We start from the raw sequence: 19812 nt of genomic DNA, 5'->3' as shown, positions 1-19812 counted from the left end.
TTGCTTTTCCAGTTCCTTTCACAGAAGCATTAAAAATGCATGTTCTTCATGCTCCGTACGGAGTAATGACTCTCCTAACTTTCTGTCCTTTCCTTCATGTTCCCATGCTGTCATCCTTTTGCCAGAAATGCTTCCAAAGGGCTGTGGATTCCTCGGCCCCATGCCCTTTCAGGAAAACTCCTTTCTGTAGGATTTCTAATTCTAGGTCCCCTGCTTTCCTTCACGCCAGCACAGCACATTCAGGTAGGTAAGCAGTCCCCCTTTATGGTGATAAGATGTAGCTGAGAATGCACTCTAGGAAGTGGCAATTTGTAGAGCAAGCTGCAGGTCATATTCATGATTTTCAAGATTAGACTGCAGTACTCCCACCCCACTCCCGCCGCAACCATTATTGAAAGAAAGATGAATGCAGCATGGAAAGCTGCACTGCCTAATCCTCCGATAGCTCAGTTGGGAGAGCGGAGGACTGTAGTGGAGAAACAGAAATCCTTAGGTCGCTGGTTCAAATCCGGCTCGAGGAGTTTCCCCTTTTTTGTTTTCCATAGCTGCTTTCTCTCTTGTTAAAACATTATGTGCCCCTCTGATTGAGAAACATTTCCCTAGCTCCAAATAAATGCTAGGACAGAAGGGTAGACTTCTTCTGCTTTCCAATGAAATTGACCACATAGTCATTTCTGAGGGATGTTGGAAGAGAAATAAACAAGGACCTGCAGATCAGAATTCATTCCAAAGCCTTGACTAAATATATGAAGGCACTTGGAAGACTTCCAGTTTCATTGTACCAAGGTAGATGTTTCGGCAGCCGAACCAGCTAAAACTCACCTACAATGAGTGGCCATGGATATGAAAGAGGGAATCTACAAAGACACCAACTCCTTAAAACTGAGCAAGATGCAATGTGGAGGAATAGTTTACAGATTTGGAGAAAATCTGAGATGTTTCTCTTGACAAAAGAAACACTGCAATGCCCTCTCTGAGGATCGAACTCAGGACCTTCAGATTATGAGACTGACGCGCTGCCTACTGCGCTAAGAAGGCTGCTTGAAACCGCTAACAAATGCGTCTACACACCATGAAGAGGGAAGGTAGCAAAAATGCTGTTCTCATGTTGGAATATCAATACACTTCGGTTGCCTCGCTGGATTAAAATCGTCTGCAGTTATAATGGTCAGAAGACTGCTCTTTCCCAGTGCTTAAACCCACACCCCATACATTTAGCCATGCAAAAGAAATCAGGGCATACCATTCACCTCTCTAAGAAAGATCGTGCCATTTTTTCCTCCACATAACTGAGAATGAAATGGACTAAAACCCAGAATTAACATGCCGCCCCTAGCCGTAGATGCATCTAGATCTCAACACTTTTTGCTAATGTAACATAGCTGTGTGTCCTGCAAAAAGAGCAGGGGTACCTTAAGTCATCTCACAAGATGTGGAAACAGCACTCAACCATATCCTTCTTTGATGTATCCTGAACCAGTTGCCTTGAATACTCTGGCTTTTTTCGATTGCATCTAGCTGTTGTGTGTGGGGAATTATTCATTCTAGAGTCAACCTTATTCCATAAAAAACGGTGCTAGAAAATCCAGCTGTAAATCATATGGAATTCCACACCTGACGCTTCCCATTCCAGTGTCATATGTGGTGAATGTACATTCAATAGAATTCCAGGTTTCCATGCGTGGAGCAAGGTCTCCCTCTACAGGATGTGGGGATGTAGCTCAGTGGTAGAGCGCATGCTTAGCATGTATGAGGCCCCGGGTTCAATCCCCGGCATCTCCAGCTTTTCGCCATGCTAATCTTGCCTTTTGACAGATAGCTAGGCTGGCATCATGAGTAAGGAAGTGAGATGTCATGCAGCTGGTGCCAGAACCCCACTTTCTTCGCCTTGCAAAACCTTTTGAAATGGGGCTATCTCATTTCCCGTGTTTATAGAAAAAAATAATCTTGCTTCCATAAGAAACCAAAGTGGTGATTTATCTTGGCATTCTTAGTATAGAAAACGGGCACAGCTGTCTTGGTCATTTATTTGAATTCTTCCTCTAAACCAGAGACTCTTACCAGAAGGTTTAAGAAAAACAGAATGTTTTCTTCATCCTAATCCCTTCTGAATGGTCCATTAATCTACTGGTTTTGCTTTTCCAGTTCCTTTCACAGAAGCATTAAAAATGCATGTTCTTCATGCTCCGTACGGAGTAATGACTCTCCTAACTTTCTGTCCTTTCCTTCATGTTCCCATGCTGTCATCCTTTTGCCAGAAATGCTTCCAAAGGGCTGTGGATTCCTCGGCCCCATGCCCTTTCAGGAAAACTCCTTTCTGTAGGATTTCTAATTCTAGGTCCCCTGCTTTCCTTCACGCCAGCACAGCACATTCAGGTAGGTAAGCAGTCCCCCTTTATGGTGATAAGATGTAGCTGAGAATGCACTCTAGGAAGTGGCAATTTGTAGAGCAAGCTGCAGGTCATATTCATGATTTTCAAGATTAGACTGCAGTACTCCCAGCCCACTCCCGCCGCAACCATTATTGAAAGAAAGATGAATGCAGCATGGAAAGCTGTACTGCCTAATCCTCCGATAGCTCAGTTGGGAGAGCGGAGGACTGTAGTGGAGAAACAGAAATCCTTAGGTCGCTGGTTCAAATCCGGCTCGGAGGAGTTTCCCCTTTTTTGTTTTCCATAGCTGCTTTCTCTCTTGTTAAAACATTATGTGCCCCTCTGATTGAGAAACATTTCCCTAGCTCCAAATAAATGCTAGGACAGAAGGGTAGACTTCTTCTGCTTTCCAATGAAATTGACCACATAGTCATTTCTGAGGGATGTTGGAAGAGAAATAAACAAGGACCTGCAGATCAGAATTCATTCCAAAGCCTTGACTAAATATATGAAGGCACTTGGAAGACTTCCAGTTTCATTGTACCAAGGTAGATGTTTCGGCAGCCGAACCAGCTAAAACTCACCTACAATGAGTGGCCATGGATATGAAAGAGGGAATCTACAAAGACACCAACTCCTTAAAACTGAGCAAGATGCAATGTGGAGGAATAGTTTACAGATTTCGAGAAAATCTGAGATGTTTCTCTTGACAAAAGAAACACTGCAATGCCCTCTCTGAGGATCGAACTCAGGACCTTCAGATTATGAGACTGACGCGCTGCCTACTGCGCTAAGAAGGCTGCTTGAAACCGCTAACAAATGCGTCTACACACCATGAAGAGGGAAGGTAGCAAAAATGCTGTTCTCATGTTGGAATATCAATACACTTCGGTTGCCTCGCTGGATTAAAATCGTCTGCAGTTATAATGGTCAGAAGACTGCTCTTTCCCAGTGCTTAAACCCACACCCCATACATTTAGCCATGCAAAAGAAATCAGGGCATACCATTCACCTCTCTAAGAAAGATCGTGCCATTTTTTCCTCCACATAACTGAGAATGAAATGGACTAAAACCCAGAATTAACATGCCGCCCCTAGCCGTAGATGCATCTAGATCTCAACACTGTACATGCTAATGTAACATAGCTGTGTGTCCTGCAAAAAGAGCAGGGGTACCTTAAGTCATCTCACAAGATGTGGAAACAGCACTCAACCATATCCTTCTTTGATGTATCCTGAACCAGTTGCCTTGAATACTCTGGCTTTTTTCGATTGCATCTAGCTGTTGTGTGTGGGGAATTATTCATTCTAGAGTCAACCTTATTCCATAAAAAACGGTGCTAGAAAATCCAGCTGTAAATCATATGGAATTCCACACCTGACGCTTCCCATTCCAGTGTCATATGTGGTGAATGTACATTCAATAGAATTCCAGGTTTCCATGCGTGGAGCAAGGTCTCCCTCTACAGGATGTGGGGATGTAGCTCAGTGGTAGAGCGCATGCTTAGCATGTATGAGGCCCCGGGTTCAATCCCCGGCATCTCCAGCTTTTCGCCATGCTGATCTTGCCTTTTGACAGATAGCTAGGCTGGCATCATGAGTAAGGAAGTGAGATGTCATGCAGCTGGTGCCAGAACCCCACTTTCTTCGCCTTGCAAAACCTTTTGAAATGGGGCTATCTCATTTCCCGTGTTTATAGAAAAAAATAATCTTGCTTCCATAAGAAACCAAAGTGGTGATTTATCTTGGCATTCTTAGTATAGAAAACGGGCACAGCTGTCTTGGTCATTTATTTGAATTCTTCCTCTAAACCAGAGACTCTTACCAGAAGGTTTAAGAAAAACAGAATGTTTTCTTCATCCTAATCCCTTCTGAATGGTCCATTAATCTACTGGTTTTGCTTTTCCAGTTCCTTTCACAGAAGCATTAAAAATGCATGTTCTTCATGCTCCGTACGGAGTAATGACTCTCCTAACTTTCTGTCCTTTCCTTCATGTTCCCATGCTGTCATCCTTTTGCCAGAAATGCTTCCAAAGGGCTGTGGATTCCTCGGCCCCATGCCCTTTCAGGAAAACTCCTTTCTGTAGGATTTCTAATTCTAGGTCCCCTGCTTTCCTTCACGCCAGCACAGCACATTCAGGTAGGTAAGCAGTCCCCCTTTATGGTGATAAGATGTAGCTGAGAATGCACTCTAGGAAGTGGCAATTTGTAGAGCAAGCTGCAGGTCATATTCATGATTTTCAAGATTAGACTGCAGTACTCCCACCCCACTCCCGCCGCAACCATTATTGAAAGAAAGATGAATGCAGCATGGAAAGCTGTACTGCCTAATCCTCCGATAGCTCAGTTGGGAGAGCGGAGGACTGTAGTGGAGAAACAGAAATCCTTAGGTCGCTGGTTCAAATCCGGCTCGGAGGAGTTTCCCCTTTTTTGTTTTCCATAGCTGCTTTCTCTCTTGTTAAAACATTATGTGCCCCTCTGATTGAGAAACATTTCCCTAGCTCCAAATAAATGCTAGGACAGAAGGGTAGACTTCTTCTGCTTTCCAATGAAATTGACCACATAGTCATTTCTGAGGGATGTTGGAAGAGAAATAAACAAGGACCTGCAGATCAGAATTCATTCCAAAGCCTTGACTAAATATATGAAGGCACTTGGAAGACTTCCAGTTTCATTGTACCAAGGTAGATGTTTCGGCAGCCGAACCAGCTAAAACTCACCTACAATGAGTGGCCATGGATATGAAAGAGGGAATCTACAAAGACACCAACTCCTTAAAACTGAGCAAGATGCAATGTGGAGGAATAGTTTACAGATTTGGAGAAAATCTGAGATGTTTCTCTTGACAAAAGAAACACTGCAATGCCCTCTCTGAGGATGGAACTCAGGACCTTCAGATTATGAGACTGACGCGCTGCCTACTGCGCTAAGAAGGCTGCTTGAAACCGCTAACAAATGCGTCTACACACCATGAAGAGGGAAGGTAGCAAAAATGCTGTTCTCATGTTGGAATATCAATACACTTCGGTTGCCTCGCTGGATTAAAATCGTCTGCAGTTATAATGGTCAGAAGACTGCTCTTTCCCAGTGCTTAAACCCACACCCCATACATTTAGCCATGCAAAAGAAATCAGGGCATACCATTCACCTCTCTAAGAAAGATCGTGCCATTTTTTCCTCCACATAACTGAGAATGAAATGGACTAAAACCCAGAATTAACATGCCGCCCCTAGCCGTAGATGCATCTAGATCTCAACACTTTACATGCTAATGTAACATAGCTGTGTGTCCTGCAAAAAGAGCAGGGGTACCTTAAGTCATCTCACAAGATGTGGAAACAGCACTCAACCATATCCTTCTTTGATGTACCCTGAACCAGTTGCCTTGAATACTCTGGCTTTTTTCGATTGCATCTAGCTGTTGTGTGTGGGGAATTATTCATTCTAGAGTCAACCTTATTCCATAAAAAACGGTGCTAGAAAATCCAGCTGTAAATCATATGGAATTCCACACCTGACGCTTCCCATTCCAGTGTCATATGTGGTGAATGTACATTCAATAGAATTCCAGGTTTCCATGCGTGGAGCAAGGTCTCCCTCTACAGGATGTGGGGATGTAGCTCAGTGGTAGAGCGCATGCTTAGCATGTATGAGGCCCCGGGTTCAATCCCCGGCATCTCCAGCTTTTCGCCATGCTAATCTTGCCTTTTGACAGATAGCTAGGCTGGCATCATGAGTAAGGAAGTGAGATGTCATGCAGCTGGTGCCAGAACCCCACTTTCTTCGCCTTGCAAAACCTTTTGAAATGGGGCTATCTCATTTCCCGTGTTTATAGAAAAAAATAATCTTGCTTCCATAAGAAACCAAAGTGGTGATTTATCTTGGCATTCTTAGTATAGAAAACGGGCACAGCTGTCTTGGTCATTTATTTGAATTCTTCCTCTAAACCAGAGACTCTTACCAGAAGGTTTAAGAAAAACAGAATGTTTTCTTCATCCTAATCCCTTCTGAATGGTCCATTAATCTACTGGTTTTGCTTTTCCAGTTCCTTTCACAGAAGCATTAAAAATGCATGTTCTTCATGCTCCGTACGGAGTAATGACTCTCCTAACTTTCTGTCCTTTCCTTCATGTTCCCATGCTGTCATCCTTTTGCCAGAAATGCTTCCAAAGGGCTGTGGATTCCTCGGCCCCATGCCCTTTCAGGAAAACTCCTTTCTGTAGGATTTCTAATTCTAGGTCCCCTGCTTTCCTTCACGCCAGCACAGCACATTCAGGTAGGTAAGCAGTCCCCCTTTATGGTGATAAGATGTAGCTGAGAATGCACTCTAGGAAGTGGCAATTTGTAGAGCAAGCTGCAGGTCATATTCATGATTTTCAAGATTAGACTGCAGTACTCCCACCCCACTCCCGCCGCAACCATTATTGAAAGAAAGATGAATGCAGCATGGAAAGCTGCACTGCCTAATCCTCCGATAGCTCAGTTGGGAGAGCGGAGGACTGTAGTGGAGAAACAGAAATCCTTAGGTCGCTGGTTCAAATCCGGCTCGAGGAGTTTCCCCTTTTTTGTTTTCCATAGCTGCTTTCTCTCTTGTTAAAACATTATGTGCCCCTCTGATTGAGAAACATTTCCCTAGCTCCAAATAAATGCTAGGACAGAAGGGTAGACTTCTTCTGCTTTCCAATGAAATTGACCACATAGTCATTTCTGAGGGATGTTGGAAGAGAAATAAACAAGGACCTGCAGATCAGAATTCATTCCAAAGCCTTGACTAAATATATGAAGGCACTTGGAAGACTTCCAGTTTCATTGTACCAAGGTAGATGTTTCGGCAGCCGAACCAGCTAAAACTCACCTACAATGAGTGGCCATGGATATGAAAGAGGGAATCTACAAAGACACCAACTCCTTAAAACTGAGCAAGATGCAATGTGGAGGAATAGTTTACAGATTTGGAGAAAATCTGAGATGTTTCTCTTGACAAAAGAAACACTGCAATGCCCTCTCTGAGGATCGAACTCAGGACCTTCAGATTATGAGACTGACGCGCTGCCTACTGCGCTAAGAAGGCTGCTTGAAACCGCTAACAAATGCGTCTACACACCATGAAGAGGGAAGGTAGCAAAAATGCTGTTCTCATGTTGGAATATCAATACACTTCGGTTGCCTCGCTGGATTAAAATCGTCTGCAGTTATAATGGTCAGAAGACTGCTCTTTCCCAGTGCTTAAACCCACACCCCATACATTTAGCCATGCAAAAGAAATCAGGGCATACCATTCACCTCTCTAAGAAAGATCGTGCCATTTTTTCCTCCACATAACTGAGAATGAAATGGACTAAAACCCAGAATTAACATGCCGCCCCTAGCCGTAGATGCATCTAGATCTCAACACTGTACATGCTAATGTAACATAGCTGTGTGTCCTGCAAAAAGAGCAGGGGTACCTTAAGTCATCTCACAAGATGTGGAAACAGCACTCAACCATATCCTTCTTTGATGTATCCTGAACCAGTTGCCTTGAATACTCTGGCTTTTTTCGATTGCATCTAGCTGTTGTGTGTGGGGAATTATTCATTCTAGAGTCAACCTTATTCCATAAAAAACGGTGCTAGAAAATCCAGCTGTAAATCATATGGAATTCCACACCTGACGCTTCCCATTCCAGTGTCATATGTGGTGAATGTACATTCAATAGAATTCCAGGTTTCCATGCGTGGAGCAAGGTCTCCCTCTACAGGATGTGGGGATGTAGCTCAGTGGTAGAGCGCATGCTTGGCATGTATGAGGCCCCGGGTTCAATCCCCGGCATCTCCAGCTTTTCGCCATGCTAATCTTGCCTTTTGACAGATAGCTAGGCTGGCATCATGAGTAAGGAAGTGAGATGTCATGCAGCTGGTGCCAGAACCCCACTTTCTTCGCCTTGCAAAACCTTTTGAAATGGGGCTATCTCATTTCCCGTGTTTATAGAAAAAAATAATCTTGCTTCCATAAGAAACCAAAGTGGTGATTTATCTTGGCATTCTTAGTATAGAAAACGGGCACAGCTGTCTTGGTCATTTATTTGAATTCTTCCTCTAAACCAGAGACTCTTACCAGAAGGTTTAAGAAAAACAGAATGTTTTCTTCATCCTAATCCCTTCTGAATGGTCCATTAATCTACTGGTTTTGCTTTTCCAGTTCCTTTCACAGAAGCATTAAAAATGCATGTTCTTCATGCTCCGTACGGAGTAATGACTCTCCTAACTTTCTGTCCTTTCCTTCATGTTCCCATGCTGTCATCCTTTTGCCAGAAATGCTTCCAAAGGGCTGTGGATTCCTCGGCCCCATGCCCTTTCAGGAAAACTCCTTTCTGTAGGATTTCTAATTCTAGGTCCCCTGCTTTCCTTCACGCCAGCACAGCACATTCAGGTAGGTAAGCAGTCCCCCTTTATGGTGATAAGATGTAGCTGAGAATGCACTCTAGGAAGTGGCAATTTGTAGAGCAAGCTGCAGGTCATATTCATGATTTTCAAGATTAGACTGCAGTACTCCCACCCCACTCCCGCCGCAACCATTATTGAAAGAAAGATGAATGCAGCATGGAAAGCTGTACTGCCTAATCCTCCGATAGCTCAGTTGGGAGAGCGGAGGACTGTAGTGGAGAAACAGAAATCCTTAGGTCGCTGGTTCAAATCCGGCTCGGAGGAGTTTCCCCTTTTTTGTTTTCCATAGCTGCTTTCTCTCTTGTTAAAACATTATGTGCCCCTCTGATTGAGAAACATTTCCCTAGCTCCAAATAAATGCTAGGACAGAAGGGTAGACTTCTTCTGCTTTCCAATGAAATTGACCACATAGTCATTTCTGAGGGATGTTGGAAGAGAAATAAACAAGGACCTGCAGATCAGAATTCATTCCAAAGCCTTGACTAAATATATGAAGGCACTTGGAAGACTTCCAGTTTCATTGTACCAAGGTAGATGTTTCGGCAGCCGAACCAGCTAAAACTCACCTACAATGAGTGGCCATGGATATGAAAGAGGGAATCTACAAAGACACCAACTCCTTAAAACTGAGCAAGATGCAATGTGGAGGAATAGTTTACAGATTTGGAGAAAATCTGAGATGTTTCTCTTGACAAAAGAAACACTGCAATGCCCTCTCTGAGGATGGAACTCAGGACCTTCAGATTATGAGACTGACGCGCTGCCTACTGCGCTAAGAAGGCTGCTTGAAACCGCTAACAAATGCGTCTACACACCATGAAGAGGGAAGGTAGCAAAAATGCTGTTCTCATGTTGGAATATCAATACACTTCGGTTGCCTCGCTGGATTAAAATCGTCTGCAGTTATAATGGTCAGAAGACTGCTCTTTCCCAGTGCTTAAACCCACACCCCATACATTTAGCCATGCAAAAGAAATCAGGGCATACCATTCACCTCTCTAAGAAAGATCGTGCCATTTTTTCCTCCACATAACTGAGAATGAAATGGACTAAAACCCAGAATTAACATGCCGCCCCTAGCCGTAGATGCATCTAGATCTCAACACTGTACATGCTAATGTAACATAGCTGTGTGTCCTGCAAAAAGAGCAGGGGTACCTTAAGTCATCTCACAAGATGTGGAAACAGCACTCAACCATATCCTTCTTTGATGTATCCTGAACCAGTTGCCTTGAATACTCTGGCTTTTTTCGATTGCATCTAGCTGTTGTGTGTGGGGAATTATTCATTCTAGAGTCAACCTTATTCCATAAAAAACGGTGCTAGAAAATCCAGCTGTAAATCATATGGAATTCCACACCTGACGCTTCCCATTCCAGTGTCATATGTGGTGAATGTACATTCAATAGAATTCCAGGTTTCCATGCGTGGAGCAAGGTCTCCCTCTACAGGATGTGGGGATGTAGCTCAGTGGTAGAGCGCATGCTTAGCATGTATGAGGCCCCGGGTTCAATCCCCGGCATCTCCAGCTTTTCGCCATGCTAATCTTGCCTTTTGACAGATAGCTAGGCTGGCATCATGAGTAAGGAAGTGAGATGTCATGCAGCTGGTGCCAGAACCCCACTTTCTTCGCCTTGCAAAACCTTTTGAAATGGGGCTATCTCATTTCCCGTGTTTATAGAAAAAAATAATCTTGCTTCCATAAGAAACCAAAGTGGTGATTTATCTTGGCATTCTTAGTATAGAAAACGGGCACAGCTGTCTTGGTCATTTATTTGAATTCTTCCTCTAAACCAGAGACTCTTACCAGAAGGTTTAAGAAAAACAGAATGTTTTCTTCATCCTAATCCCTTCTGAATGGTCCATTAATCTACTGGTTTTGCTTTTCCAGTTCCTTTCACAGAAGCATTAAAAATGCATGTTCTTCATGCTCCGTACGGAGTAATGACTCTCCTAACTTTCTGTCCTTTCCTTCATGTTCCCATGCTGTCATCCTTTTGCCAGAAATGCTTCCAAAGGGCTGTGGATTCCTCGGCCCCATGCCCTTTCAGGAAAACTCCTTTCTGTAGGATTTCTAATTCTAGGTCCCCTGCTTTCCTTCACGCCAGCACAGCACATTCAGGTAGGTAAGCAGTCCCCCTTTATGGTGATAAGATGTAGCTGAGAATGCACTCTAGGAAGTGGCAATTTGTAGAGCAAGCTGCAGGTCATATTCATGATTTTCAAGATTAGACTGCAGTACTCCCACCCCACTCCCGCCGCAACCATTATTGAAAGAAAGATGAATGCAGCATGGAAAGCTGTACTGCCTAATCCTCCGATAGCTCAGTTGGGAGAGCGGAGGACTGTAGTGGAGAAACAGAAATCCTTAGGTCGCTGGTTCAAATCCGGCTCGGAGGAGTTTCCCCTTTTTTGTTTTCCATAGCTGCTTTCTCTCTTGTTAAAACATTATGTGCCCCTCTGATTGAGAAACATTTCCCTAGCTCCAAATAAATGCTAGGACAGAAGGGTAGACTTCTTCTGCTTTCCAATGAAATTGACCACATAGTCATTTCTGAGGGATGTTGGAAGAGAAATAAACAAGGACCTGCAGATCAGAATTCATTCCAAAGCCTTGACTAAATATATGAAGGCACTTGGAAGACTTCCAGTTTCATTGTACCAAGGTAGATGTTTCGGCAGCCGAACCAGCTAAAACTCACCTACAATGAGTGGCCATGGATATGAAAGAGGGAATCTACAAAGACACCAACTCCTTAAAACTGAGCAAGATGCAATGTGGAGGAATAGTTTACAGATTTGGAGAAAATCTGAGATGTTTCTCTTGACAAAAGAAACACTGCAATGCCCTCTCTGAGGATGGAACTCAGGACCTTCAGATTATGAGACTGACGCGCTGCCTACTGCGCTAAGAAGGCTGCTTGAAACCGCTAACAAATGCGTCTACACACCATGAAGAGGGAAGGTAGCAAAAATGCTGTTCTCATGTTGGAATATCAATACACTTCGGTTGCCTCGCTGGATTAAAATCGTCTGCAGTTATAATGGTCAGAAGACTGCTCTTTCCCAGTGCTTAAACCCACACCCCATACATTTAGCCATGCAAAAGAAATCAGGGCATACCATTCACCTCTCTAAGAAAGATCGTGCCATTTTTTCCTCCACATAACTGAGAATGAAATGGACTAAAACCCAGAATTAACATGCCGCCCCTAGCCGTAGATGCATCTAGATCTCAACACTTTACATGCTAATGTAACATAGCTGTGTGTCCTGCAAAAAGAGCAGGGGTACCTTAAGTCATCTCACAAGATGTGGAAACAGCACTCAACCATATCCTTCTTTGATGTACCCTGAACCAGTTGCCTTGAATACTCTGGCTTTTTTCGATTGCATCTAGCTGTTGTGTGTGGGGAATTATTCATTCTAGAGTCAACCTTATTCCATAAAAAACGGTGCTAGAAAATCCAGCTGTAAATCATATGGAATTCCACACCTGACGCTTCCCATTCCAGTGTCATATGTGGTGAATGTACATTCAATAGAATTCCAGGTTTCCATGCGTGGAGCAAGGTCTCCCTCTACAGGATGTGGGGATGTAGCTCAGTGGTAGAGCGCATGCTTAGCATGTATGAGGCCCCGGGTTCAATCCCCGGCATCTCCAGCTTTTCGCCATGCTAATCTTGCCTTTTGACAGATAGCTAGGCTGGCATCATGAGTAAGGAAGTGAGATGTCATGCAGCTGGTGCCAGAACCCCACTTTCTTCGCCTTGCAAAACCTTTTGAAATGGGGCTATCTCATTTCCCGTGTTTATAGAAAAAAATAATCTTGCTTCCATAAGAAACCAAAGTGGTGATTTATCTTGGCATTCTTAGTATAGAAAACGGGCACAGCTGTCTTGGTCATTTATTTGAATTCTTCCTCTAAACCAGAGACTCTTACCAGAAGGTTTAAGAAAAACAGAATGTTTTCTTCATCCTAATCCCTTCTGAATGGTCCATTAATCTACTGGTTTTGCTTTTCCAGTTCCTTTCACAGAAGCATTAAAAATGCATGTTCTTCATGCTCCGTACGGAGTAATGACTCTCCTAACTTTCTGTCCTTTCCTTCATGTTCCCATGCTGTCATCCTTTTGCCAGAAATGCTTCCAAAGGGCTGTGGATTCCTCGGCCCCATGCCCTTTCAGGAAAACTCCTTTCTGTAGGATTTCTAATTCTAGGTCCCCTGCTTTCCTTCACGCCAGCACAGCACATTCAGGTAGGTAAGCAGTCCCCCTTTATGGTGATAAGATGTAGCTGAGAATGCACTCTAGGAAGTGGCAATTTGTAGAGCAAGCTGCAGGTCATATTCATGATTTTCAAGATTAGACTGCAGTACTCCCACCCCACTCCCGCCGCAACCATTATTGAAAGAAAGATGAATGCAGCATGGAAAGCTGCACTGCCTAATCCTCCGATAGCTCAGTTGGGAGAGCGGAGGACTGTAGTGGAGAAACAGAAATCCTTAGGTCGCTGGTTCAAATCCGGCTCGAGGAGTTTCCCCTTTTTTGTTTTCCATAGCTGCTTTCTCTCTTGTTAAAACATTATGTGCCCCTCTGATTGAGAAACATTTCCCTAGCTCCAAATAAATGCTAGGACAGAAGGGTAGACTTCTTCTGCTTTCCAATGAAATTGACCACATAGTCATTTCTGAGGGATGTTGGAAGAGAAATAAACAAGGACCTGCAGATCAGAATTCATTCCAAAGCCTTGACTAAATATATGAAGGCACTTGGAAGACTTCCAGTTTCATTGTACCAAGGTAGATGTTTCGGCAGCCGAACCAGCTAAAACTCACCTACAATGAGTGGCCATGGATATGAAAGAGGGAATCTACAAAGACACCAACTCCTTAAAACTGAGCAAGATGCAATGTGGAGGAATAGTTTACAGATTTGGAGAAAATCTGAGATGTTTCTCTTGACAAAAGAAACACTGCAATGCCCTCTCTGAGGATCGAACTCAGGACCTTCAGATTATGAGACTGACGCGCTGCCTACTGCGCTAAGAAGGCTGCTTGAAACCGCTAACAAATGCGTCTACACACCATGAAGAGGGAAGGTAGCAAAAATGCTGTTCTCATGTTGGAATATCAATACACTTCGGTTGCCTCGCTGGATTAAAATCGTCTGCAGTTATAATGGTCAGAAGACTGCTCTTTCCCAGTGCTTAAACCCACACCCCATACATTTAGCCATGCAAAAGAAATCAGGGCATACCATTCACCTCTCTAAGAAAGATCGTGCCATTTTTTCCTCCACATAACTGAGAATGAAATGGACTAAAACCCAGAATTAACATGCCGCCCCTAGCCGTAGATGCATCTAGATCTCAACACTGTACATGCTAATGTAACATAGCTGTGTGTCCTGCAAAAAGAGCAGGGGTACCTTAAGTCATCTCACAAGATGTGGAAACAGCACTCAACCATATCCTTCTTTGATGTATCCTGAACCAGTTGCCTTGAATACTCTGGCTTTTTTCGATTGCATCTAGCTGTTGTGTGTGGGGAATTATTCATTCTAGAGTCAACCTTATTCCATAAAAAACGGTGCTAGAAAATCCAGCTGTAAATCATATGGAATTCCACACCTGACGCTTCCCATTCCAGTGTCATATGTGGTGAATGTACATTCAATAGAATTCCAGGTTTCCATGCGTGGAGCAAGGTCTCCCTCTACAGGATGTGGGGATGTAGCTCAGTGGTAGAGCGCATGCTTAGCATGTATGAGGCCCCGGGTTCAATCCCCGGCATCTCCAGCTTTTCGCCATGCTAATCTTGCCTTTTGACAGATAGCTAGGCTGGCATCATGAGTAAGGAAGTGAGATGTCATGCAGCTGGTGCCAGAACCCCACTTTCTTCGCCTTGCAAAACCTTTTGAAATGGGGCTATCTCATTTCCCGTGTTTATAGAAAAAAATAATCTTGCTTCCATAAGAAACCAAAGTGGTGATTTATCTTGGCATTCTTAGTATAGAAAACGGGCACAGCTGTCTTGGTCATTTATTTGAATTCTTCCTCTAAACCAGAGACTCTTACCAGAAGGTTTAAGAAAAACAGAATGTTTTCTTCATCCTAATCCCTTCTGAATGGTCCATTAATCTACTGGTTTTGCTTTTCCAGTTCCTTTCACAGAAGCATTAAAAATGCATGTTCTTCATGCTCCGTACGGAGTAATGACTCTCCTAACTTTCTGTCCTTTCCTTCATGTTCCCATGCTGTCATCCTTTTGCCAGAAATGCTTCCAAAGGGCTGTGGATTCCTCGGCCCCATGCCCTTTCAGGAAAACTCCTTTCTGTAGGATTTCTAATTCTAGGTCCCCTGCTTTCCTTCACGCCAGCACAGCACATTCAGGTAGGTAAGCAGTCCCCCTTTATGGTGATAAGATGTAGCTGAGAATGCACTCTAGGAAGTGGCAATTTGTAGAGCAAGCTGCAGGTCATATTCATGATTTTCAAGATTAGACTGCAGTACTCCCAGCCCACTCCCGCCGCAACCATTATTGAAAGAAAGATGAATGCAGCATGGAAAGCTGTACTGCCTAATCCTCCGATAGCTCAGTTGGGAGAGCGGAGGACTGTAGTGGAGAAACAGAAATCCTTAGGTCGCTGGTTCAAATCCGGCTCGGAGGAGTTTCCCCTTTTTTGTTTTCCATAGCTGCTTTCTCTCTTGTTAAAACATTATGTGCCCCTCTGATTGAGAAACATTTCCCTAGCTCCAAATAAATGCTAGGACAGAAGGGTAGACTTCTTCTGCTTTCCAATGAAATTGACCACATAGTCATTTCTGAGGGATGTTGGAAGAGAAATAAACAAGGACCTGCAGATCAGAATTCATTCCAAAGCCTTGACTAAATATATGAAGGCACTTGGAAGACTTCCAGTTTCATTGTACCAAGGTAGATGTTTCGGCAGCCGAACCAGCTAAAACTCACCTACAATGAGTGGCCATGGATATGAAAGAGGGAATCTACAAAGACACCAACTCCTTAAAACTGAGCAAGATGCAATGTGGAGGAATAGTTTACAGATTTGGAGAAAATCTGAGATGTTTCTCTTGACAAAAGAAACACTGCAATGCCCTCTCTGAGGATGGAACTCAGGACCTTCAGATTATGAGACTGACGCGCTGCCTACTGCGCTAAGAAGGCTGCTTGAAACCGCTAACAAATGCGTCTACACACCATGAAGAGGGAAGGTAGCAAAAATGCTGTTCTCATGTTGGAATATCAATACACTTCGGTTGCCTCGCTGGATTAAAATCGTCTGCAGTTATAATGGTCAGAAGACTGCTCTTTCCCAGTGCTTAAACCCACACCCCATACATTTAGCCATGCAAAAGAAATCAGGGCATACCATTCACCTCTCTAAGAAAGATCGTGCCATTTTTTCCTCCACATAACTGAGAATGAAATGGACTAAAACCCAGAATTAACATGCCGCCCCTAGCCGTAGATGCATCTAGATCTCAACACTGTACATGCTAATGTAACATAGCTGTGTGTCCTGCAAAAAGAGCAGGGGTACCTTAAGTCATCTCACAAGATGTGGAAACAGCACTCAACCATATCCTTCTTTGATGTATCCTGAACCAGTTGCCTTGAATACTCTGGCTTTTTTCGATTGCATCTAGCTGTTGTGTGTGGGGAATTATTCATTCTAGAGTCAACCTTATTCCATAAAAAACGGTGCTAGAAAATCCAGCTGTAAATCATATGGAATTCCACACCTGACGCTTCCCATTCCAGTGTCATATGTGGTGAATGTACATTCAATAGAATTCCAGGTTTCCATGCGTGGAGCAAGGTCTCCCTCTACAGGATGTGGGGATGTAGCTCAGTGGTAGAGCGCATGCTTAGCATGTATGAGGCCCCGGGTTCAATCCCCGGCATCTCCAGCTTTTCGCCATGCTAATCTTGCCTTTTGACAGATAGCTAGGCTGGCATCATGAGTAAGGAAGTGAGATGTCATGCAGCTGGTGCCAGAACCCCACTTTCTTCGCCTTGCAAAACCTTTTGAAATGGGGCTATCTCATTTCCCGTGTTTATAGAAAAAAATAATCTTGCTTCCATAAGAAACCAAAGTGGTGATTTATCTTGGCATTCTTAGTATAGAAAACGGGCACAGCTGTCTTGGTCATTTATTTGAATTCTTCCTCTAAACCAGAGACTCTTACCAGAAGGTTTAAGAAAAACAGAATGTTTTCTTCATCCTAATCCCTTCTGAATGGTCCATTAATCTACTGGTTTTGCTTTTCCAGTTCCTTTCACAGAAGCATTAAAAATGCATGTTCTTCATGCTCCGTACGGAGTAATGACTCTCCTAACTTTCTGTCCTTTCCTTCATGTTCCCATGCTGTCATCCTTTTGCCAGAAATGCTTCCAAAGGGCTGTGGATTCCTCGGCCCCATGCCCTTTCAGGAAAACTCCTTTCTGTAGGATTTCTAATTCTAGGTCCCCTGCTTTCCTTCACGCCAGCACAGCACATTCAGGTAGGTAAGCAGTCCCCCTTTATGGTGATAAGATGTAGCTGAGAATGCACTCTAGGAAGTGGCAATTTGTAGAGCAAGCTGCAGGTCATATTCATGATTTTCAAGATTAGACTGCAGTACTCCCAGCCCACTCCCGCCGCAACCATTATTGAAAGAAAGATGAATGCAGCATGGAAAGCTGTACTGCCTAATCCTCCGATAGCTCAGTTGGGAGAGCGGAGGACTGTAGTGGAGAAACAGAAATCCTTAGGTCGCTGGTTCAAATCCGGCTCGGAGGAGTTTCCCCTTTTTTGTTTTCCATAGCTGCTTTCTCTCTTGTTAAAACATTATGTGCCCCTCTGATTGAGAAACATTTCCCTAGCTCCAAATAAATGCTAGGACAGAAGGGTAGACTTCTTCTGCTTTCCAATGAAATTGACCACATAGTCATTTCTGAGGGATGTTGGAAGAGAAATAAACAAGGACCTGCAGATCAGAATTCATTCCAAAGCCTTGACTAAATATATGAAGGCACTTGGAAGACTTCCAGTTTCATTGTACCAAGGTAGATGTTTCGGCAGCCGAACCAGCTAAAACTCACCTACAATGAGTGGCCATGGATATCAAAGAGGGAATCTACAAAGACACCAACTCCTTAAAACTGAGCAAGATGCAATGTGGAGGAATAGTTTACAGATTTGGAGAAAATCTGAGATGTTTCTCTTGACTAAAGAAACACTGCAATGCCCTCTCTGAGGATCGAACTCAGGACCTTCAGATTATGAGACTGACGCGCTGCCTACTGCGCTAAGAAGGCTGCTTGAAACCGCTAACAAATGCGTCTACACACCATGAAGAGGGAAGGTAGCAAAAATGCTGTTCTCATGTTGGAATATCAATACACTTCGGTTGCCTCGCTGGATTAAAATCGTCTGCAGTTATAATGGTCAGAAGACTGCTCTTTCCCAGTGCTTAAACCCACACCCCATACATTTAGCCATGCAAAAGAAATCAGGGCATACCATTCACCTCTCTAAGAAAGATCGTGCCATTTTTTCCTCCACATAACTGAGAATGAAATGGACTAAAACCCAGAATTAACATGCCGCCCCTAGCCGTAGATGCATCTAGATCTCAACACTGTACATGCTAATGTAACATAGCTGTGTGTCCTGCAAAAAGAGCAGGGGTACCTTAAGTCATCTCACAAGATGTGGAAACAGCACTGAACCATATCCTTCTTTGATGTATCCTGAACCAGTTGCCTTGAATACTCTGGCTTTTTTCGATTGCATCTAGCTGTTGTGTGTGGGGAATTATTCATTCTAGAGTCAACCTTATTCCATAAAAAACGGTGCTAGAAAATCCAGCTGTAAATCATATGGAATTCCACACCTGACGCTTCCCATTCCAGTGTCATATGTGGTGAATGTACATTCAATAGAATTCCAGGTTTCCATGCGTGGAGCAAGGTCTCCCTCTACAGGATGTGGGGATGTAGCTCAGTGGTAGAGCGCATGCTTAGCATGTATGAGGCCCCGGGTTCAATCCCCGGCATCTCCAGCTTTTCGCCATGCTAATCTTGCCTTTTGACAGATAGCTAGGCTGGCATCATGAGTAAGGAAGTGAGATGTCATGCAGCTGGTGCCAGAACCCCACTTTCTTCGCCTTGCAAAACCTTTTGAAATGGGGCTATCTCATTTCCCGTGTTTATAGAAAAAAATAATCTTGCTTCCATAAGAAACCAAAGTGGTGATTTATCTTGGCATTCTTAGTATAGAAAACGGGCACAGCTGTCTTGGTCATTTATTTGAATTCTTCCTCTAAACCAGAGACTCTTACCAGAAGGTTTAAGAAAAACAGAATGTTTTCTTCATCCTAATCCCTTCTGAATGGTCCATTAATCTACTGGTTTTGCTTTTCCAGTTCCTTTCACAGAAGCATTAAAAATGCATGTTCTTCATGCTCCGTACGGAGTAATGACTCTCCTAACTTTCTGTCCTTTCCTTCATGTTCCCATGCTGTCATCCTTTTGCCAGAAATGCTTCCAAAGGGCTGTGGATTCCTCGGCCCCATGCCCTTTCAGGAAAACTCCTTTCTGTAGGATTTCTAATTCTAGGTCCCCTGCTTTCCTTCACGCCAGCACAGCACATTCAGGTAGGTAAGCAGTCCCCCTTTATGGTGATAAGATGTAGCTGAGAATGCACTCTAGGAAGTGGCAATTTGTAGAGCAAGCTGCAGGTCATATTCATGATTTTCAAGATTAGACTGCAGTACTCCCAGCCCACTCCCGCCGCAACCATTATTGAAAGAAAGATGAATGCAGCATGGAAAGCTGTACTGCCTAATCCTCCGATAGCTCAGTTGGGAGAGCGGAGGACTGTAGTGGAGAAACAGAAATCCTTAGGTCGCTGGTTCAAATCCGGCTCGGAGGAGTTTCCCCTTTTTTGTTTTCCATAGCTGCTTTCTCTCTTGTTAAAACATTATGTGCCCCTCTGATTGAGAAA

General features: G+C 43.7%; 25 non-coding genes across 25 annotated transcripts; 16 read left to right on the top strand and 9 right to left on the bottom strand.

Moving 5' to 3' along the window:
* Nucleotides 1-965: 965 nt before the first annotated feature.
* Nucleotides 966-1038, bottom strand: TRNAM-CAU (transfer RNA methionine (anticodon CAU)). The gene has a single exon. It is a non-coding gene; the product is annotated as a tRNA-Met (tRNA).
* A 672-nt stretch (nt 1039-1710) lies between these two features.
* Nucleotides 1711-1782, top strand: TRNAA-AGC (transfer RNA alanine (anticodon AGC)). Its single transcript has one exon. It is a non-coding gene; the product is annotated as a tRNA-Ala (tRNA).
* Nucleotides 1783-2568: 786 nt separating this feature from the next.
* TRNAY-GUA (transfer RNA tyrosine (anticodon GUA)) lies at nt 2569-2654 on the top strand. Its single transcript is given in 2 exon segments — nt 2569-2605; nt 2619-2654. It is a non-coding gene; the product is annotated as a tRNA-Tyr (tRNA).
* A 445-nt stretch (nt 2655-3099) lies between these two features.
* TRNAM-CAU (transfer RNA methionine (anticodon CAU)) lies at nt 3100-3172 on the bottom strand. Its single transcript has one exon. It is a non-coding gene; the product is annotated as a tRNA-Met (tRNA).
* Nucleotides 3173-3846: 674 nt separating this feature from the next.
* Nucleotides 3847-3918, top strand: TRNAA-AGC (transfer RNA alanine (anticodon AGC)). Its single transcript has one exon. It is a non-coding gene; the product is annotated as a tRNA-Ala (tRNA).
* A 786-nt stretch (nt 3919-4704) lies between these two features.
* Nucleotides 4705-4790, top strand: TRNAY-GUA (transfer RNA tyrosine (anticodon GUA)). The gene is given in 2 exon segments: nt 4705-4741; nt 4755-4790. It is a non-coding gene; the product is annotated as a tRNA-Tyr (tRNA).
* A 445-nt stretch (nt 4791-5235) lies between these two features.
* Nucleotides 5236-5308, bottom strand: TRNAM-CAU (transfer RNA methionine (anticodon CAU)). The gene has a single exon. It is a non-coding gene; the product is annotated as a tRNA-Met (tRNA).
* A 674-nt stretch (nt 5309-5982) lies between these two features.
* TRNAA-AGC (transfer RNA alanine (anticodon AGC)) lies at nt 5983-6054 on the top strand. Its single transcript has one exon. It is a non-coding gene; the product is annotated as a tRNA-Ala (tRNA).
* A 1316-nt stretch (nt 6055-7370) lies between these two features.
* Nucleotides 7371-7443, bottom strand: TRNAM-CAU (transfer RNA methionine (anticodon CAU)). The gene has a single exon. It is a non-coding gene; the product is annotated as a tRNA-Met (tRNA).
* Nucleotides 7444-8117: 674 nt separating this feature from the next.
* On the top strand, nt 8118-8189 carry TRNAA-GGC (transfer RNA alanine (anticodon GGC)). The gene has a single exon. It is a non-coding gene; the product is annotated as a tRNA-Ala (tRNA).
* Nucleotides 8190-8975: 786 nt separating this feature from the next.
* TRNAY-GUA (transfer RNA tyrosine (anticodon GUA)) lies at nt 8976-9061 on the top strand. The gene is given in 2 exon segments: nt 8976-9012; nt 9026-9061. It is a non-coding gene; the product is annotated as a tRNA-Tyr (tRNA).
* A 445-nt stretch (nt 9062-9506) lies between these two features.
* On the bottom strand, nt 9507-9579 carry TRNAM-CAU (transfer RNA methionine (anticodon CAU)). The gene has a single exon. It is a non-coding gene; the product is annotated as a tRNA-Met (tRNA).
* A 674-nt stretch (nt 9580-10253) lies between these two features.
* Nucleotides 10254-10325, top strand: TRNAA-AGC (transfer RNA alanine (anticodon AGC)). The gene has a single exon. It is a non-coding gene; the product is annotated as a tRNA-Ala (tRNA).
* A 786-nt stretch (nt 10326-11111) lies between these two features.
* TRNAY-GUA (transfer RNA tyrosine (anticodon GUA)) lies at nt 11112-11197 on the top strand. The gene is given in 2 exon segments: nt 11112-11148; nt 11162-11197. It is a non-coding gene; the product is annotated as a tRNA-Tyr (tRNA).
* Nucleotides 11198-11642: 445 nt separating this feature from the next.
* Nucleotides 11643-11715, bottom strand: TRNAM-CAU (transfer RNA methionine (anticodon CAU)). The gene has a single exon. It is a non-coding gene; the product is annotated as a tRNA-Met (tRNA).
* Nucleotides 11716-12389: 674 nt separating this feature from the next.
* TRNAA-AGC (transfer RNA alanine (anticodon AGC)) lies at nt 12390-12461 on the top strand. The gene has a single exon. It is a non-coding gene; the product is annotated as a tRNA-Ala (tRNA).
* Nucleotides 12462-13777: 1316 nt separating this feature from the next.
* TRNAM-CAU (transfer RNA methionine (anticodon CAU)) lies at nt 13778-13850 on the bottom strand. The gene has a single exon. It is a non-coding gene; the product is annotated as a tRNA-Met (tRNA).
* A 674-nt stretch (nt 13851-14524) lies between these two features.
* On the top strand, nt 14525-14596 carry TRNAA-AGC (transfer RNA alanine (anticodon AGC)). The gene has a single exon. It is a non-coding gene; the product is annotated as a tRNA-Ala (tRNA).
* Nucleotides 14597-15382: 786 nt separating this feature from the next.
* Nucleotides 15383-15468, top strand: TRNAY-GUA (transfer RNA tyrosine (anticodon GUA)). The gene is given in 2 exon segments: nt 15383-15419; nt 15433-15468. It is a non-coding gene; the product is annotated as a tRNA-Tyr (tRNA).
* A 445-nt stretch (nt 15469-15913) lies between these two features.
* TRNAM-CAU (transfer RNA methionine (anticodon CAU)) lies at nt 15914-15986 on the bottom strand. The gene has a single exon. It is a non-coding gene; the product is annotated as a tRNA-Met (tRNA).
* Nucleotides 15987-16660: 674 nt separating this feature from the next.
* On the top strand, nt 16661-16732 carry TRNAA-AGC (transfer RNA alanine (anticodon AGC)). Its single transcript has one exon. It is a non-coding gene; the product is annotated as a tRNA-Ala (tRNA).
* Nucleotides 16733-17518: 786 nt separating this feature from the next.
* TRNAY-GUA (transfer RNA tyrosine (anticodon GUA)) lies at nt 17519-17604 on the top strand. The gene is given in 2 exon segments: nt 17519-17555; nt 17569-17604. It is a non-coding gene; the product is annotated as a tRNA-Tyr (tRNA).
* A 445-nt stretch (nt 17605-18049) lies between these two features.
* On the bottom strand, nt 18050-18122 carry TRNAM-CAU (transfer RNA methionine (anticodon CAU)). Its single transcript has one exon. It is a non-coding gene; the product is annotated as a tRNA-Met (tRNA).
* Nucleotides 18123-18796: 674 nt separating this feature from the next.
* Nucleotides 18797-18868, top strand: TRNAA-AGC (transfer RNA alanine (anticodon AGC)). Its single transcript has one exon. It is a non-coding gene; the product is annotated as a tRNA-Ala (tRNA).
* A 786-nt stretch (nt 18869-19654) lies between these two features.
* Nucleotides 19655-19740, top strand: TRNAY-GUA (transfer RNA tyrosine (anticodon GUA)). The gene is given in 2 exon segments: nt 19655-19691; nt 19705-19740. It is a non-coding gene; the product is annotated as a tRNA-Tyr (tRNA).
* The last annotated feature ends 72 nt before the right edge of the window (nt 19741-19812 follow it).

This window comes from Pleurodeles waltl, unplaced genomic scaffold (assembly GCF_031143425.1).
Source record: "Pleurodeles waltl isolate 20211129_DDA unplaced genomic scaffold, aPleWal1.hap1.20221129 scaffold_107, whole genome shotgun sequence".
Taxonomy (NCBI): domain Eukaryota; kingdom Metazoa; phylum Chordata; class Amphibia; order Caudata; family Salamandridae; genus Pleurodeles; species Pleurodeles waltl.
This window is presented reverse-complemented; position numbering and strand designations above follow the sequence as displayed.